This window comes from Anoplophora glabripennis, unplaced genomic scaffold (genome assembly GCF_000390285.2).
Source record: "Anoplophora glabripennis isolate ALB-LARVAE unplaced genomic scaffold, Agla_2.0 scaffold476, whole genome shotgun sequence".
NCBI lineage: Eukaryota > Metazoa > Arthropoda > Insecta > Coleoptera > Cerambycidae > Anoplophora > Anoplophora glabripennis.
Genome location: NW_019416653.1, coordinates 106,412 through 126,975, shown reverse-complemented (window position 1 = coordinate 126,975; position 20,564 = coordinate 106,412). Strand labels below are relative to the sequence as shown.

The 20,564-nt window shown below is 32.9% G+C and overlaps 1 pseudogene; it reads right to left on the bottom strand.

Moving 5' to 3' along the window:
* Window positions 1-17,201: 17,201 nt before the first annotated feature.
* Window positions 17,202-20,191, bottom strand: LOC108909503 (annotated as a pseudogene).
* Between the last annotated feature and the right edge of the window lie 373 nt (window positions 20,192-20,564).

The following is a 20,564-nucleotide window of genomic DNA, read 5'->3' as shown; positions in this document are numbered from 1 at the left end:
CTTTTTCTTGTACTATTAAAATTAACAGAGTTAGGGAGGCTAGAAGTTAAGGGAAGATTTCAGAAATTTAATTTTGTTAAATCATTAAAATTAACGATTAAAAATTTGATTTTTTGTTATAACTTTCTTATTAAAAATTAAAAAATATATCTATTTCTCTGAAAAGAAAAGTTACATATTTTAGAGCAGATTGAAAAAAAAAATTACAAAATTCAATCATTTTTCTGTTTGTTATGATTTTTTTTAAATTTCTGAAATCTTCCCTTAACTTCTAGCCTCCCTAACTCTGTTAATTGTAATAGTACAAGAAAAAGTTAAGAGGCCATTTTTATGTAGAATTGTCTGCTTTACAACTTTCATGAAAAACTTTTTTTCTCTTACCCTTTTTGAGTTATCTTGAAAAAGCCCTTTGTTTTATCTTTTTCCACCCTTGGCCGGGGGTTGAACAAAAAATTACTCTCACTTATTGTTATAATATGCCTTAAACTAACTCATATCAAAAATTCAGCCAAGTTGACAAAATTTCGATTGAAAGGCTTAGTTAATTGGACTATACATAGGTATTCGTTCATTCGTAAGTAAATACAGCAACACAAAGAAATAGGCACTGATAAAAAAGTGGACAAAATAAATCCGTGCGTACGCGTGACAACATTGACAAACTGTTGTTTGTGCGTTGCTAGGATACGCTAAGCATTGTTCAGGAATGCCGGCCGCTGCATTTGAATCTTTCTAAATTTCTGCTGGTGATATACCTACTCTATTGGGAATTAGGAAATTTAAAACTGTTTTTGTATTTGTTTTCCATAATGAATGGTCTATCAAGCCATGAAAAAAAACTATATCGTTGCATTTTTTTAGTAAACGGAGACAATTAAAAAGCATTTCTCATTGGCGTCGTCTACCGTTGCGCAAGAAAATAATATTTTTATTCCTATATCACAAATATAAATTTTATTAATAGTTCTTTAAAATGTGCGATCGTTTATTGAAATCGATTAAGGCATTTAGAAGTTATGACAATTTAAAAATTTCAAGATAGCGTCCTTCATACTGACGTCGATATGGTATTAACAAAAAAAAAAAGTTGTGAATGGATTAACAGTGTATCTAGAAAATATATTTGCAACTTAGGTTATTTAAGCGAAATTTCGAAAAACCGACAATTTTCGGTGTAACACTATAGCAGTTGCGCCCCCTAGCTGTGAAGTTACAAACTTACTTACTACAAAATATTTTAAATCAATTTCTTTTGGTCGTATTTGTTCATAGATTTTTTACCCCATAAGCGCCCCGTAACGGTGAAGTTACAAACTTACTACAAAATATTTTAAATCAATTTCTTTTGGTCGTATTTGTTAATACATTTTTTACCCCATAATCGTAGCACATCTAGTTGCCTATATACAGCCGCTCGATACCGTTAATGGATCACCCTGTAGTCGTAAGTCCACCCTTAAATTCGCTAAGGGGCTTAAATCATCCCCTAAATACGGAAAAAATAAAAATATCAAGATTTTTTCTAATATATTTTGATCTTTTTATGTTTAGGGGACGGTTTCACCCCCTATGAGGGTTGATATTTATAAAAAAATTTTTTCAATAATTAGGTCAAGTCAGGTTAATCTTTCTGATCAGAAAAGTAAGATTTATTATAAAATATTCGGCAGTTTTTTTATATCGCTATGATATTTTCGTATGTTATCACGTTTGGGGGTAGTTCACCCCTTCGTTACAGGGGTGGTTTTTTTATACATACTAGTGAGAAATACACGATTTGAATTTCTAATAATTTATAATATCCTAGTACTTTTTCCTAGATTTTTCAAGTAATATTTTATTTTTCCCGTATTTAGGGGATGATTTAAGCCCCTTAGCGAATTTAAGGGTGGACTTACAACTATGTCACGCATTCATTAATCAAGAAAATAAATTATTTCAGTTTTGCGTCATCAGATGTTACGGTTTTCAAAAATATTAATATATAAACATTTACAAATAATTAAATTATGTCTTTATAATTACCTATTAATTATTTTATCAATTGCAATATACTCAATTCATTTCAAAATTAATTATCAATTACTATTATTAATGTATATATTCATAACTTTATATTACTTTGTTTATAACATAATATAACACTTTCAAATAGATGATCAGGGTATAGTGAAACGGTTCAATTTACTCTGTATCAAAACGAATAAACCTAAGTCACGTGACCATTGTCTTAAAATTCCATATTCCATAGGTCTTTTCTTTCTTTTAAATCTCAACCATTGAAGAGTTCACTTCGTAGCTTCATTAGCTCGTTGAAAGATATTATTAACAATTGTGTAACTTTTGGAAAGTTAATCAACGTGGAAGTTGGATTTCGTTAGTAATATTTATATTATATAGGGTTTATCCCGTAAGCAGCTGTGCTGGATTTTATTTCACGAGGAGAAGCTCACTTACAATTAGTGGGTAAGAATTGTTCTTTGTATAATTTTCTCTGATGGTTTTTAAATTCAAAAATATTCACATCGAAATATTAATCTACTTTAGGCTTCTTTGAGCGGGTCCCTCATCGCCTTATTATCACGATTATTTGAGAAATGTAAGATTTTGGAAGTATGACAGACGGACATGGTCATAGGTTATAACACCGCGATCTTGGGGGAATATTCGTTGACCAAAGTATACTATTGGACATCCTGCCTTACCACCCTGCTGAGCTCGTTCTACTATCACCACGCTCCGTGATTCTGTTAGCGGAGTGGAGAGACAACCTCGCTTAGTTGACAGCTATTCTAAGACAAGACACTTGTTGATATTAGGACACCGACAACATTTTAGTTCCATAAAGAGCTAGCAAGGAACCACTTTACTCGTCGTAGGAATATATACCTAGTTTTAACACATCGTTTTAAGATAAGTACCTGGCCTCTATATCCTTCACTGTTTATTTGATATTTGTATTAAATAGTGCTTATAGTTTAATTTGATGATATTAGTTTAAGGTTTTTAGACTTATAAATTAGCTAACTGTACACAATTTGCAATTGCACTTTGGGGGATACAACTAACAATATTTGTGATATAAATTTGACGTCCAACCTTATATATCTAATTGATTCTCTACATGACTAGTAAATGATATACAGAGTAACCTGTAAGTTTATTTTATTATCAGTCCCTGCAGTGAACGATAGGCAAACACAGATTATTAATAACTTCCTTTTCACAGGTAACCTTGTGTGCTCTGACAGACATATTCAACCCTGAGATTAAGAGTGCTGCCTTTCCAGCTATATTTGTTGACTTCTGACTAGTAGAGTTGTAAAGGGTGGAATAGCGTAGCACATATCAACTCCTAATTAGGGGTGATAATCGAAATTTTTCGAAAAACTAAAAAATATGCTCATCTTGATTTTTCATTACCAATAATTTGACATATGTAGAATAATTTTTAGTTTTTTTTTTAAGGTCTCTGGCAAGGGCGAGAAAATAGGTTAAAAATATGCTGTTTTTGCGGTCACTCTTTTGTACATTAAAAATAAAGCAATCTAAATTCTTTAATTTATATTTTTATGTATCAGAACCAATTTTTGTACGTGCGCAGTGTAACCGTAACTCGTTTAAGGAGATTTTCAAAATGTGGTCCTTAATAATTGGTAAGTAATTTCCGGACATTATTTGTCTCTAGTACCTTAAATAACATCAGTAAAAAAAGAAAATATCCAAGGAGTTTATTTTCCTTCATTCATATAATTATATTTGCCAGTGCCAACTCGAAGAGTTGAAAAACGAGGCAGATTTTCTCGGCGGGGAAAACGATTTTCACGGAGCGGATTCTTAATTGAGTCGCGAGGCGCTAGTGCAGTGACTGGAAGAATTGTTGGGTTGAGTCAGGATCTCCGGGATCGTCGGTTTATTAGACGAGTAACCAGGTTAAGTACATCATTAAATTATTAAATGCAGCGCACTGAATCATCAGGTTATTACAGGCTCATTTTGTCATAACTCGATAGTTGGTGACAGTTCCGATGAAATACGGTGCCATTGTGCCGAGGGAACGACGTATGGTGTTATTGATTTACATTCGGTCCAGTTTCGAGAATTAAATTACAATTAACTCCAGATTAGATCATTAATATCGCACCTTGTCGAACTTAAACTCTGAATATGAGGATGTTTCATTAAAAATAACACACATGATAATGCGTGACTTTAGGAAGCCAAAAATCAGCTTCATCAACCGTTGCTTCTCTTCAAACTACAGAGAGCGTGTCATAGTTAACACAGTTTCAAATAACTTTTTTGGAAATTCCCGAAAAATAACACAAACAACACTGAATCTTGTAAATCTTTCACTGTCTAATGGAAAATTTCCTAAGTCTTTAAGAATAGGCAAGGTTATTCCAGTTTTTAAGGAATCTGATCCCTCACCGATGGAAAATTACAGACCAATAACAATGACGTCCAAGTATTTGAGTACTGCTTTATGAAAAGCTTATGGACTTTGCATTCAAATATAGAATTTTCTCTGACAATCAATACGGCTTCCTGCCTAGAAGATCGACGAATAACGCAATGTTATGTAAAATTGATCAATTTTATAGAGGCAGGCGAGTGCCCTGTTGGGATCTTCTGTGATCTTAGCAGGGCATTCGACTGTGTCAAACAAAACAATTGATGTAATTAAATCGTCTTACAAAACTATTACCACAGTAGTCCCGCAAGGGTCAATAGTTGGTCATGTTCTCTTCTTGTTATATACGAATGAAATAGATAACATAAGTCCCTTTGCTAATTTTATAAGATAAGTAAAATTGATCAGATAGGTAATGGAAATTAATTGTTTACAAACTCTCAATCACTTTGCATCTTGGTGCAACACAATTCCCTCTACTTTAACAGTGAAAAAACCAACATTGTTAGATTTCACAACTATCAAAAACATTGTGTTTATCCTGATATCCATGTCAATAATAATATTTTGAAGCATACTGGAAAGGTAAAATTTCTAGGACTTACTACAGACAAACATTGGGATGGAAAGACCACTGTGTATACCTACCTCAAATCGAAACTAAACACGATTTGCTTTATATTTAGAAATCTAAAATGTTTGCGCGCACAGCAGCAGTTATTGTATCTTTACCATGCTCAAGTTTTTTGGTTGCGTTATGGGATATGTTTGTGGGGAATGTCTACTAGTGTACCTGATGTATTTGTTGTTCAGAAGCGTATCTTGAGGATTTTTGCAGGTGTTAACAAGAGTTGTTCTTGCAGAGGCCTGTTTAAGTGTTTTAAGATTCTGACTGATAACCATTTTTATATTAGAGATGTGTGTATATATTTTCCAAAATAAGGACAAATTTTTATTAAATCATCAAGTACATGAATATAATACGAGACATTGTTCAGAATTCCACATACCGTATAGTAGTAGTATAGTAGTATATTGTATCTACTAAATCCCCTCATTATCTAGGATTAAACATTTTTAATAACCTTCCTAGATTTGTTACAAAAGCTCGGGATCTTAATATTTTTAAAATTAATCTTAAAAATTTTTTGTGTAGTAATGTTTCTTATACACTTGATGAATTTTTTCATTCAAGATGTCTGTCTGCTGTAACCTAAATTTATTATTTGTGATTATTTCTATATGTATTTATACATATTTTGAAAAATAAATGCTTGGTATATTCGGCCAAACCATTTTGTCGTTTGTTTACTGGCGTTTGAAACACTAAACTTTTAATGTACCTATCTCTGCAAAAAAGAACCACAAAGGTTTAGGATATAATGATTTTATAGATATAATGAGTTAATATTTCTTTCACTTCCACCTACAATACATCAGGAGTTGACGCTAAATTCCATTTACCTGTATCCACGTATCACGAACTTGGACAATGTAAATTGTTGGCGTTCCATTTAGCGTTAATTTAGTTTCAATGTTATATTGACGAAGGTTGCGGCATTCATTTGGATATGACACTTTACGAACTGTTCATTCGTCATATACAGAAACACAAGTGACTATAGGAAGCAGGAAATTAACAGTTCGCTTTATAATAAATGTACCGCAGGTAGGTGAACGGTACCAGGCTGCACAAAGCAAATTAGTATATCAAATGTTTATTTGTACTTTGACTACACAGGCTGTACAGCTTTAGAATGATGTGATTAATACTGAACATATACAAAAGGCAGTTATAGCCAATATGAAGTAGAATAATAATTATTATATGTATGGACTTTTGGTTAAATGTAGAACGTATAGGGAAGTGGACAAATAAAACTTGAATAGTGCCTTTAGTTCACTATAAATTGGTTGAAAATTTGAATATACCTAATTTATTCTAAGAAATGTGGATATTTTTGTACTTCTTTAGTTATTTATTTATGTACCCCACAAGTAGCAATAATGATAGGAAATGAACAAAAATATTACAGAAATGCAAATAAAATACGTAAAACACAGTCTTGCATTTGAATTCAAAGTTTTTTGCAAACTGACTACGTTAGCAGTAGATGAATGAAATATGTTAAATTTATTCTTCGTCACATTATTGTAAGTATAATACATTGAATAAACCGACAGGTGGAGAGGTACCGAGAAATGGCACACTATATATTTTTTTTATCAATTCTGGAAGATATTTTTTTTCTGCATTCAGCTATGTAATTAAGTCTATAGTTTCATTAGAAATATTGCTAGAAAAACAGCAAAAATGATGAACCCTACTTTTCGTAGCTTTAATCTGAAAAATCATAGCCAGCTGCGGATACAAGCTACTATGTTTTTTAAAGTAACATATTTTATTTTTAATACGATAATAATAAAACAATTTTAAACAATATTTATTTAAAATGTTCAAAATGACCTCCATTTTTTGCTTTCAAACACAGAATATCTCTGTTTATCACTCCCTCTCTACAAACACTTTCTAGTGTTTCTTCATTTAATCTCCGACATTTTACTCTTATTCTGTTTTTAAGGTCCTCAATATCATTTAAATAAGGCCAAAGAAAGAAATCTATAGAAGTGAGATCCGGAAATCTATCAGGCCATTTAACATCTTTATCGAATGTTCTTAATCTCTTGCCCTACTGGGTTTAAAAACTCTTTTTTTCTTTTGGAAACTTCCATCTGCTGCCAAATTCTGGCTAACTTTCCCAAAATTTTATCTCATGGAAGCTGTCTCTGCGGAAAACGATGTTGGTATAAATACCTGGCAGCTTTAGCGTTCTTTCGGCCTTCTCCATAAATTAAAATCACATCTAGTTTTTCTTGGTTACTGTAAAGTATTCATGTTATAATTAGTTATAGATACAGTTATATTACAAGAGTAATATTAACATTTTTCCTCTTCCAGGGTTCTGCACGGATGACCTGGTGGCGGCCGAAGTAACTTATGTATCGGAGGGAACGCAGAGACAACTGGTGATTTGCTCAGCGTACCTCCCTTACGATAAGGAAGAATCTCCTCCAACCAGGGAACTGAGGGACCTGGTGGCTTGGTGCGAGAAGGAGAAGAAACAACTCATCGTGGGATGTGATGCCAACTCACACCATATGGTGTGGGGAAGCAGCAATGTCAACGATCGAGGTGAGTCTTTACTAGATTTTCTCTTTAGTTATAATCTAGAGATTTTGAATGTCGGGAACGAGCCCACCTTTGTTATAAAAAATAGGAGTGAAGTTATCGATATAACAGTGGGATCGGGACCGGTATGTAATAATATTGCAAGGTGGCATGTGTCGAGTGAGCCGTCAATGTCGGATCATAGACATATCCACTTTGAAATCATAACGAATTATAATCCGCAAGTAAGAACCTATATTAGACCCGAAAAGAACTGACTGGGACTCCTATAGAACGGAGTTGCAGGCCAGGACTAGGGAAATCTGTATAAAATTAAGGAATACATATGATCTTGAGAGGGCTGTGGAGGAACTCCAAAACTCCGTCACAAGATCATATGAATACAGTTGTCCTATCAAAGTGAGGTCCGACAAGCACACCGTACCCTGGTGGAGCAAGGAACTCACGCAGTTGAGGGGACAGACAAGAAAACTATTTAATAGAGCAAAGCGGACAGGAGAGTGGGAGGCTTATAGAGCAACCCTCACTGAGTATAATAAAGAAATTAGAAAAGCGAAGAGAGACTCATGGAGGAAGTTCTGTGAGGATATTGATAGTGTCCCACAGTGTGCTAAACTCCAGAGACTTCTCTCTAAGAACGGACATACGAAACTCGGGTCTCTCAAAGCACCGAGTGGGGAATATACCAAAACTGGAAGGGAGACATTGGAATTACTTCTAAATACTCACTTTCCAGGCTCCAGGTTATTAAATCATGGAGATGAATATGACTGGAATCACCAGCAGAGGGTAACGACCGGGTCTCGACAGAACTGGGAGGTTGCCAAGACGGTGGTGAGTCAGTCACGAATAAGATGGGCAATAAGTTCTTTTGACCCATTTAAATCACCAGGAGCCGATGGAATCCTACCTGTACTGCTACAGCAGGGGGTGGACTGTCTAGCTCCGGTCTTAATTCACGTCTTCAGAGCCAGCATTGCACTTGGTTATATACCGCTGGCATGGAGATCGACGAACGTGGCGTTTATTCCTAAACCAGGGCGTCCATCGTATGCCCAGGCAAAGGCATATCGCCCGATAAGTTTAACATCTTTCCTCCTGAAAACGTTGGAGAGAATAGTTGATAGGCATATAAGGGACGGGGTGTTGAGGGCAAATCCTCTACACAAGTACCAATACGCCTATCAGGAGTATCAGGCAGGCAGATCAGTCGACACAGCCCTTCATAGCCTAGTCTCTAGGATAGAGAGGGCGATGGACGACAAAGATCTAGCTTCGGCAGCTTTTTTAGATATTGAAGGGGCTTTGATAATACACCTTTCAAATCTATTAATTCGGTAGTTCGCAACAAGTGCCTTGATGACACTTTATGTCGTTGGATAGATACCATGTTGAGAAACCGGACGGTACCCTTTCGGGAGAGACATCCAAGTGTAAGGTAGGCCGGGGCTGCCCCCAGGGCTGCCACTAGGGAAAACAAGTAGGAAATTTCTCTAGAAGATTACTCTAATCCTTTATCAATCAAGGATATGTAACTTCGAATTCATGCCGTTGTAACTTTAATAGACGAAAATATGCTGCAGAGAGTTCATGCTTCGATGATACTTGGTGGGAGTGTTTGCCTTGATGCAGGAGAAGCCTATTGTAACATATGAGAACAATATATCGTTTAATAATATTCGTTTCTAACGTTTTCGTCCATGTCTATAGTTGTGCAAATTAACTAATAATATTTTGGGAAATAACAACTTCACGGGCTGTATGTCACTGGTACTGTATCATATTTCTAAGACTTAGTAAATAACTCATTCGTCAGCAGAGTTGCCAGACATAGACCAATTTCGAATTTATAATATCTTGTCAGTGTTCCGTGTGAGAGACAATCGACGAACGATAATCTGGATATATATCTACAAGATGTTTTGAGTGTGGGCGAGATATAGATAACCTATAGAATATAAGCTATATGTCACATCTTCCTACTTGATCTGGCTTTCCTTGCGAATAATCTTAGTTCTTTACTAGATATTGGGTTTGAAATTCAGTACCTGCCCGTGGAATAGTTTCCTTCAATATGATTGATTAAACATTTATTCCGTCTAGTGCGGTGCTAATCATGCTTTCAAAGCGCCTACAGATTATAGTCTGTTTAGAAATGAAAGAGAGTAATAAAAGCTTATTATGTATGCAAATCGTAAATAAATGTAGTACTGGTGCTTATATTCAATATTTTTATATTATGTTTTATCGGTATAGATGATTTTAACAAAACTTTGTGCGATCGGACTGTACTAAATTGTAGCAGGTAGCTAAAATTTAATCCCCGACAATCCGTCTTTGTCTATGCCGCTTCAATTTCTCGGTCCATTTCTCTTATAAGTAAACAATATAAAAACAACATTTCAAAATATGAGGCTACTTTAAGCATCATAACCGGGTTAGGAGGGTTTTTAGTCATTCAAATAAAATTATTCAATATTATTATCAAAATATTTATTTAAATTTAATGAATAGACTTTTATTCCACACAAAAATATATGTATTTTGAAAATTCAAATTATGGTGAGTAAATGTAGTGTTGTATAAATGTACAATAAAGAAAATAAAAAAGTAGGTATATTAACATTCATCCTCTGAATATTCTGATGAATTATCTTCGTCTCCTAGATTGATAACGATAGGTTCCACAGTAACGTCAATTAAATTATCGAGTTCCCACATTTTCTCCTCTTCTTTTTGTACATGATGTATACATCTTGGCCAGTTATCTGCAGTTACTCGTTCCAAGGAATTTTTTAACAAAATTTTCACGTCACTTAATTTAAACGTCGTATTATTTCGCGCTACATCTCCTTTTACCTGCGCCCAGACTAATTCGATTTGGTTAAGATCACAGTGATAAGGTGGTAACCGTAGTATCGTTATTTGGCGATTTGTTGCCATTTCATCGATAACATATTTTTTCTGATCTTTATTAAGATTGACAAGTGTCAAAAGTTCCTTTTTCACCATATTTGTTTCAAAAGAAATGTTTTTTCCGGATAACCATTGAATTATATCGGCTTTCCTCCAAGCAGTCGTAGGCGTCCGCTCGGTCTGCCGTGAATGGTAACTGGCATTATCCATGACAATTACAGACCCCGGAGGAATAAGATCCTACATCTGTGTAAAATACTCTTCGAAACCATCTGCGTTCATGTCTTCGTGATAGTCACCTGTATTTTTAGATTCAAATAAAAGTAAACCGCCATCTACAAAACCACTGGCACTACCTATATGTGTCACTATTAATCTTCGCACTTTACCTGAAGGTGCCTTGAACCCTGTTGAAAGTCCATCCAAAAATGCTTGTCGAAAACTATTTACATTTTTATCTTGCCATACTTTTGTTACAGTATATCCCTCGTTGACCCAAGTTTCGTCTAGATAATAAATATTCTTCCCTTCGTCACGGAATTTTCTTAAGTAGGATCTTCGCCAACAAATAATTTCATCTTTATCGATAAGAACTGACTTCCTGTTCTGCTTTTCCCAGCAAAAATTCAACTCTCGTAAGACGGCCCATAATTTGCTTCTACTGATTTTTGGCAAATCGTTGTCCTCTGAAAGTTCACTTAAAATTTTGTTTAGCGTTGGTATTTCTTTTTTAAAATAAAATGAGTGTACTTTTCTGCGAATGACATTTTTTAAGGAATCATCTATAACGACATTTGACCTCACTGTAGATGATTTTGGGGGATTTACAGTATCTTGTTCATTTTTTGTTTCCTTTAAAAGTCTGTAGATAGTCGATTTTCCAATCCCTGTTATTTTTGTTAGCATTAGTGTTACCCGATAATTACCTGAAACGAAATATTACCACGCCCGTGGCCGGTTTTTATCTCGGGGTTTTATTACTGTCTTTCATTTCCAAACAGACTATAGTAGATCACTCTATGCCAGTAAATACAATGTAATGCTTTGAGTTGGTAGGCATTGAGTAGCAATGACATATGACATATGCTTTAGAGGTTACGTCTCATCCACACTGTAGATTGATTTGGTTTCAGCAAATAATATCTGTATACGAATATTGTGTTTGTATATCTTCTATATTTTTTCTGGTGGACTTCCTATTCAATTTTCATTTTCGAATAACCTTCCTTGCGTTCTATATGGAGGATATTATTTTGTAGCTTTAAGAATTTTGAGACAAAATCTGACACAAGTACAATTTTGCAGAGTTGGCTATATCAAATACAATAATTGCACAATTTGGATATCACGAGTATTTTATTATTTGTAAAAGTAATTGCATACGAGGTGTTTCCAAAAGTAGTACAAATGGTACCGGTGGTTCTACAGCTAAAAAGAACACGTTTTGTATAAAAATACGTTAGTAAAATGTTCACCCCTTAGGAAATACAGTCTTACAAAGTTTCGAAAAAATATGAAATACTTAGCAGTTGTAATTTGAAAACCAAAAAAAGGTATAATAGTCAAAATTTACACAAATTTTCTATTAATGCGCATACAACTTCTCTACAATTTTTGGAATATGTATACCCCTCAGAGGGTAAGCAACCCCTAAGTTATTTTTTGCTACTACAGTTTTGTTTAACAAAAATTGAATATTCAAAAATACATAACATATAGCCTTTATTGTAAAACTTTACTTCTGGTACTTGTTTTGCTTTAAAAGTAACCGTTTATTAACAAAAAAAATAATTTATTATTTAAGTAGTCGCCTGTTATGCTAATTTTTGTTATTCTTTTGAAAACACCTCATAATTATTAAAAACATTGAGTTTTATAAAATTCCATTATCTTATGAAACATAAGAAACTGAAGACGTTGTTGAAGTGTTTACAACTGCCAATTTTTTTTTATAATCTAACCAGTTTTGCATCATTTCTGAGATCCTGTAGCGGGTACCCATAAAAATGTAATCCAAGAAAAATCTCTGTTATATTTACAAAAAGTATTGGAAAATAAAATAAATTATATTGTGTACACAGGAAAAAATATTTCCCTCTTATTCTCTGACAGATTTATACGTTGGTAAATATTCAAAATTGTACGTGTACATTATTACACAGACTATTCAATATATGTGTATGTTTGGAAAGGAAACCGGAGATGAAAATATTATCATTTCGTATTAAATATTCTAACAGATAAAATCGATTTTGATTGTATAGGCACGCATGGGGGAAATATTTTCTTTCCTTACACAGCAAAGAAATTTCAGTCAACAAATAATCGCACGTCCTCATTGTGTTTCACGAAATTCATTTAAGTATGAAATATATTCAGTCAAAGGGTAACTGATGAATACAGGGTCACCTAACGAGTGTTACATACTTCAAGGGTATAATGTAGAACCTAAAAAAGTTACAGAATGATATTGACAATGGGTTCTGGTAAAATGAACGACCTGTATGATTTAACCTAACAGGAATATAATCACTGCATACTTCATGACGAGAAGCTAAGCAACAGCATATTTTGCTCAAACCGGTTAACTGGGTGTGAATTGAGGAGAAAACAAGAAATAAAAAAAGAAACTAACTTTTTTGTGACATTTTTCGTTTAAATAAGTTTGGTTAAATCGACACCATTTGGGTTCTAGATTATAGCCTTGAAGTATGTAACATTCGCTAGGTGACACCCTGTATATCCAATATATCCATCTTATATATATATATTATATCCATTAATTTACGAATGAAGATAAATAATGTTTTAATCTGTTTCTGTTTCCAGAAAAACTAACAATTTGTAAAGATTTAATGAATTAAATGTTAAAAACTAAAAAATTACATTAAAAATCTCCTCATTATATGAAAAATAATAATAATTATTAAAGCAATAAAATTGACAGGGAGTAGTATCGAAGTTTAAAAGCATCCAAAGAGTTTCAACTCACATAATAAAAGTGTAGATCCTTTGATCTGGCCGAGGTCCGGAACATTTTCAAAATTGTAAAAAAAATTAAAAAAAAACTATTTATCTGAGTTTTTTACTTATATCTTGGAATCAATGCATTTTAGAAGAATATTGAAGAGGAAAAAAGTTTTAGAATTGAATTTTGCACAATATCCTGTAAGTTAAAAGTGTTTAAATTTATTACCGATGTTGCAAAATAGCAATAATTGATGAAAAAAAGGCAAAATAATCAAGTTTTATAGATAATTTTTTTAAAAATATTTGAATTGCTCCGAGGGCATTCTAATTTTGGTAAAAAAATACTTTAGAGTATAATAAAACAAAACACCAAATACCAAATAAAGCATCTAGATACTTGAAAATTTTTTCACATAGAAAAGACCGCTCAACCTTCAAATGGTTTTTGAGAAATTGAAATCGGTTGATTAGGACGGCCACAGTTCTTTTTTATTTTTAAACAATTAGAATGCATTTATCAACTTGCAATTTAGTTTTTTTTAAATTACATAGTGGGCTGCGATAGCAACTTTGACATTCTGAGCAGTTGAAAGAAAGAATAAACAATGCTTTCATCAGGTTCAAGCAACAATAAATTTCGAACAAATTACATTTTCGTTGGGCAACAAAAAGATATAGGGCCTGTGTTCGTGGAAATGGGGGTATTTTTGAGCATTTACTCAAATAAAATCATTAAAATGATGACTAATGTTATTAATTTCTTTATTCGAATAAATAAAAATGATTAGTGCTTGTCATGTTATTTAAGTAAAATTGTTTTCAGTTGGTTTTTAAGTTTTACTCGAAAAACATAAAGGAGCAGCAATTTGTATAAAATTGAAAGTGAATCCGAAATTATCATTAAAATAAATATTAAAACTGTAAAACTCATAAACATTATTAAACTTTTAATAATATTATTTCAGTCGCAATCTAAATTACTTGCACTCTATAGATGAACGCTCGTTAAAAACAATCCACGTGCCATCGAAATTTTATATAAGGAAATGTAAACATCTAAAGAATCGATATTTTCAATTAACTGCAACACAGTTCCTGAGAGAAAAGTAATAGACCCTGAAACCTTGTAAATAAGTGATTGCAAATAAGTCTACGCTTGAAAATTAAATCGTCTAAATGGGAAATTCCACAAATTTGATGCTTGAACAGAAATGTTTTAGCTGGAGTAGTGACGAAATTTATTACGCCTACAGACCTTACGAAATTATTAAAATAAAATTCGTTCTTTGATCACTGATAATTTAATATTTATTTTCTGAATTGATCTTAAAAATTTTTTATAACTGTGCATTATTTAGTTCGATTTCAAATTGGTATTTCGAAATCTGCCGATGAAGTTCTTATAGGAAATGTATTGATGACCCATCAGATGTCCAGCAAAGTGACCAGACCATCCATCTAAATTTTTTTTTATGGGAGTATTTAAAACGCAAGGCAAAGCTGGTTGTGTTCCTAATACACTCTCATTGGCAATTGAAAATATATATTCGTAGAAATATTATGGACATGTCATTGTCTATACAGTGTGGCTACGATTTAGGTGACACAGGCTTATAACTCAGGTGTTAATTGACGAATCTTTTTCAAATTTTAACCACTTATGCAGATCAATGGGGTGGACATTTGAGGATCATTAAACTTACGTATATCCATAGGTGTGCGTTAGGGGAAATTAAAAGGTGGTCGATTTTTCGGTATTTTTTATTTCCCCTAACGCACACCTATGGATATACGTAAGTTTAATGATCCTCAAATGTCCACCCCATTGATCTGCATAAGTGGTTAAAATTTGAAAAAGATTCGTCAATTAACACCTGAGTTATAAGCCTGTGTCACCTAAATCGTAGCCACACTGTACTATATATAAAAATCGTTATTCGTTTTCAAGAAAAAAACATTGAAATTAAATTTTTGGAATTTTGTATTTTTACATTTAAGATTGTTTATAATAGATGCTCAAACTGTGCACCCAGTTGTTCTTGGCAAATATGGATCCTTTCTACGAAACATCTCTCCTCCAAAAACCTCTGGAGTTAAATTCTGACATTCGTTTACAATACATGTCCCCAGAGAAAAAAGTCGTTTGGACTCAAATCGGGAGACCGAGCTGGCCATTCTATAGCCCCACGCCTACCTATTCATCGTCCTGGAAAGTTCTGATCCAAATAAGCCCGAACTCGTCGCTCAAAATGGGGTGGAGCTCCGTCTTGTTGGAACGTCACAAGATTTTCATCCAGCTGATCATCATTCTCCAAAATTTCAGTGATCTTGGGATCAATATGATCTTCCAACAAACGTAAATAGCTGGCTCCAGTCAAAGTGCTATCTAAAAACAATGGATCAACTATGTGATTACCCAATATTTCTGCCCAGACGTTCAGCTTTTCTGGATACTGAGTGTGCGATTCCCTAACACAATGAGGGTTTTCACCCGACCAATAACGAATATTGTGCCTGTTCACTGTACCATTGAGAAAAAACGTACACTCATCACTGAAGCAGATATTGTAAAGTATATTTTAATTTTCTGTAATTCTGTTAGACATGATATCACAAAATTCTATTCTTCGATCGGGATCATCTTCGTTCAAACAACGCACAAGATGTATTTTGTACAGATGCCATTCATGTTTTTGCAAAATCAGATGAACGTTCGACTTAGGGACCCCTGTAGTGCTCTCTAACGATAGCACGGATTGGTGTGGATTCATTATCAGTTCGCCCAAAATTCCTACTTCCATTAATTCGTTAGGAAGTTGGTTTTCTTAAGATTTGCTACGAACCCAGTTTCTTGAAATTTCTTAACAATCTGGCTCACGTATGTATGACTTGTTTGGTGATCAGGATGCAACTTATTGAAAATTCGAGCAGTTTCTCTAGCACAGCCATTTTGTTTTCCATAAAGAAAAATTATTTCAACTTTTTCAGCTAACGAATAAACCATAATGAAAAATTGATAAATATAAAAGTTACACTTTGATACAACTGAAAATGGTTTCAATAATAACACATTTCCGATAAAATGATATTAAACAAAAAGGTAAAATGGAATGGATTGCAGTGGAATTCATAAAAATTTACGATAAGAACTTCAACCTTCTTTACGTTTCGTTTATTATTGGTTTTATCATCTGAAGTAAAAACCTTTTTGCAGTTTAATAATTAATGTTTTGATGTATGAAAATCTTTTCAGTGGTTAACACATGCTATAAATTAAAATAAAACAATTTTAAATGTAAAAATGCGAAATTTAAAAAATCTAATTTCAATGTTTTTTTCTTGATTGTTGGTAATCTTGATACCTCGATCTACGAACAGGAAAATGCAAACGAACTGCAAAACAAGTAATGATGTAAGTCGATGTCCCCCTCAAATTAAAAATCGACGTGTTTTTTCATATTAAATAAAATGTTCAGGTGGAAAATTTTATATGGGATACCCTGTATGTATTAAAATTATAAGCATTTTCATGAAAATTACATAAAAAGGAAGTTGCTTAATGAACTAAATCTTTGAAAATAGAAAAAGAGTACTTCTACTGTAGTTTCGGTAAAAGTAAGGAACTAACAATACCAAAGCTGACGCTTCATTAGACCTTTATATTTATTAACCGTAATTAGAATTATTTTATTAAAAATTAATAGTGTATTTTTATTTTACTAACTATGCATTGTTGTAATTTTTAAAATAAATATAGTGTTTTAACTTGGAAGAAGTTCATATTTTACACAAAGCTTCCAATTCTTATAACATGATATTAACAATGTTTTAAATAATATTATCACGAATATTTGATACAAACGTAAAAGTAACATTATATTCATATTCCGCTTATTCCTTTTATGAATGACCTAAAGGCTGATACCCTTGTATACACTCCAGGAAAGTTATGTCTTCCACAGCCCATTCCAAATGATACTATCCCGTAAAGTTTCCCATTTACCACAAGCGGACCACCAGAATCACCTTGGCAGGAATCCTTATTGTACTTTCCAGCGCAAAACATATTTCTTGTTAGCAAGGAACCATACGACTAAAAATAATTTAATACCAATAATTTTTATTTAATTTAAAATATTTAAAATGTGTTTATCTACTGTAATCAATGACGATCCACAAATTATCCTGGATGTACCAACTGGAGCTATCCCTACTAACATAAGTAGCTATTCTTATATCTTAGATATATTGGTTGTTAATGGTTATGCTTTCCTTGTTGGATTAGTTTCCTTGACGTCTCGAAAAATATATCACTTCAACTTTTGTTAGTTTCAGGGATCATGTATCTTTTCATATTTAAGAGCTACTATAAAACTAGGGATAAACTATTTGGATAGATGTAGAAGTATTCAGAAGAGAGAAATTTGAATCATCTTCCAGAGTATCTCGTAATTATATCCAGTACATAACTTAATCTTCAGTTTTATAATACTTCTTGAAAAATTGACAACATACTATTTAAAATGTTGAAGTATTTAAGGTGACAATTTTTCAGTTGCCAAATTATTTAGTTATATGGTGTTAACACACATTTTCAAATTAAGTCCATGTTGACAAATGTTTTATAGAATTTTGTAACGCTATGTGAAAATATAGGTGTCTACAGTGTTTTTACAAACAATTAAAATCGTTAAAACTGCAAAATGGTGCTTAAAATTAATAATTATCAAAATTGTTAAAACTTATTGAGGACCTCTGGACTAGTTCTCGAATTACATACTACATAAAAAGAGATGAATATTTGCTGCCGTAAATGGCGTGTCGTTAGCTTCTTTGTCTTAGAAAAATGGTGACAAACTTAGAGAAATGTTAATATTAGACACATCTGAGTATTTGGTGCAAAATAACTGTTTAAAACTGTGAGAATCATGGCAGAAGATAAGGGCGACAATTTATTGGAGTAAAAGTGAGCGCCAGAAGGACTTTTAATACCAGATTTGTAGTATTTCAAGGCTTCAAGGAAAAAGATACAAGTTAGCATGTGGCAAAAGGAACACAAGTGTGACAAAGAATAATTAGGTATAGAATAATCAGCAGTTGTGGAACGTATGGGAATTAATGGACTTAAGTAATACTAGTGATCTAGTGAGGAAAATTTTGGTGAAGAGATTATAGAGAAGTGATAGAAATTCATAAAAACCCAAACGAATGCTGACTACCTGGAATTTCGGAAAATGAATTTGTACAAATCAAGAACTACAACATCACTGGTCATCATACACTGGGATGCCATGGGTCAGTGAGCATAGCAGATATAAATACCGGCCAGAGGACTTAATCTCCAGTTTTAGAGTTTCTTCTGAAGAGCAGGTGCTATGTCTCCGGAAATATCAAGAAATCTACACCGACGACGTGGCAACTAGCCCGAAAATCATTCACCCATTGTCACCGCCACGAAAATTAGCAAAATAACCACTTATTACCAAGTAACATTTGTGGGAGCTGATAATTGGTACAGTTACTGCCATAAGCTGGTTTGAAATCGTTCCATTTTCTTTTGTATAACCCCATCCAGTTGCGGTACCTCTCAGCCATGGAAAAAGGAAGTTGTACTAAGAGGCCATAGAAATTTTCTTTGCTTTTCTTGTAGTTATTGGAGCAACAAGTTCAAGTACAGAAATGTCGTTGTCCTGAGACTCTGGATCGTAGGACGGATGTTCATGAACTCTCTTCACTGGTATTTCTTCTCCGCCATAGAAGTGATATGGGGTACCAGCGCGCACTGTTACATTTATATTTATGGGCGGTAATCTAAAAGTATAACATAATACATTTTATATTTTATAAGATTTGTTTAATTTTTTATATTAATTTATATTGAAGGTCTCCTAGTTCCAAGGTTTTGAAACTGGACCAGAAACTGATTTAGGACACTAGAATATTAAGAGATATTAATCAAGGCTAGACAATCAGTTTTTTTATAAATAAAATAAACCAATTAATTAGGAAAAAATAGAAAATTAACTCCTGATCACTATAGTCCAAATGAAAAAACAGTAAAAAGTCACATTTATCAATATATAAATTATCCCAGATTTTAATAAAACGTTTTTTTTTTTCATGATTATAAGGTTTGGATTTGTACAAGATCTCGTAGATAAATGTCATTGCCAATTACTTATTTGATTAGTTTGATAACTTTGAATCTTCAATAACAATCAAGTTAGTATTCGTCTCAGAACAAACTAAAATATATGAGTATTCATGAAAATAAAATTTTTGAACTTATCCAACAGATTAATCTGAATTATTTATTAAATAAATTAATTAACTACTAAACATTACTTACCCGTACGTACAATGCGCTGCTGATAATGCCCAATTGCTTCCGATCATAGCAGCTCCACATATATGTCTTCCCATAATTTGTAAGGAAAGTTGGTAAGGGTAGTCATCAATTGTAACTAGTTTTCCTCCGACAATTCTTTCATCAAATAAAGTGTTTGGCTGAACTTTTGAGACATTTCCGCTAGTTTTAACTGGAAAGAGGCAGAGTAAATCTACAGGTATTCTCTTTGAGAAAATATATTTACCTAATACACTGAGAGTTGACAATATCAATAATACTAGAACAGAGTACATATTAAGAACGTATTGCTGCTATACTATTTTGTATCTAATGCTTATATCTCTTTGCATCACTTTAATTTTATCTACATAATGTAAATATTGTATGATTTATAATTTTGTTATTAAAGTATATAATAATTATGAGAATGTCATACCACTAAACACACTTTGCTTAACAAACATTATTTTACTCATAATTTCTCTAACATTCAATTGTTTATTTGAATTATATGCAGGGTGTCCCATTTTAATGTACCACGCCGCATAATTTTTTTTAATTCGACTTTTATAAAGAAATATTTCGAACGAAAGTTATCAGGTTTTGAGGGGGTCAAATTACGGTGACCTTAAAGTTAATTATCAAGGTCATTTAAAAGTCAACCTTGATTTCTTTAAAATGGAAACCCATATTTCTTATTGCAGATTCGTATTCTCCGGGAAAAA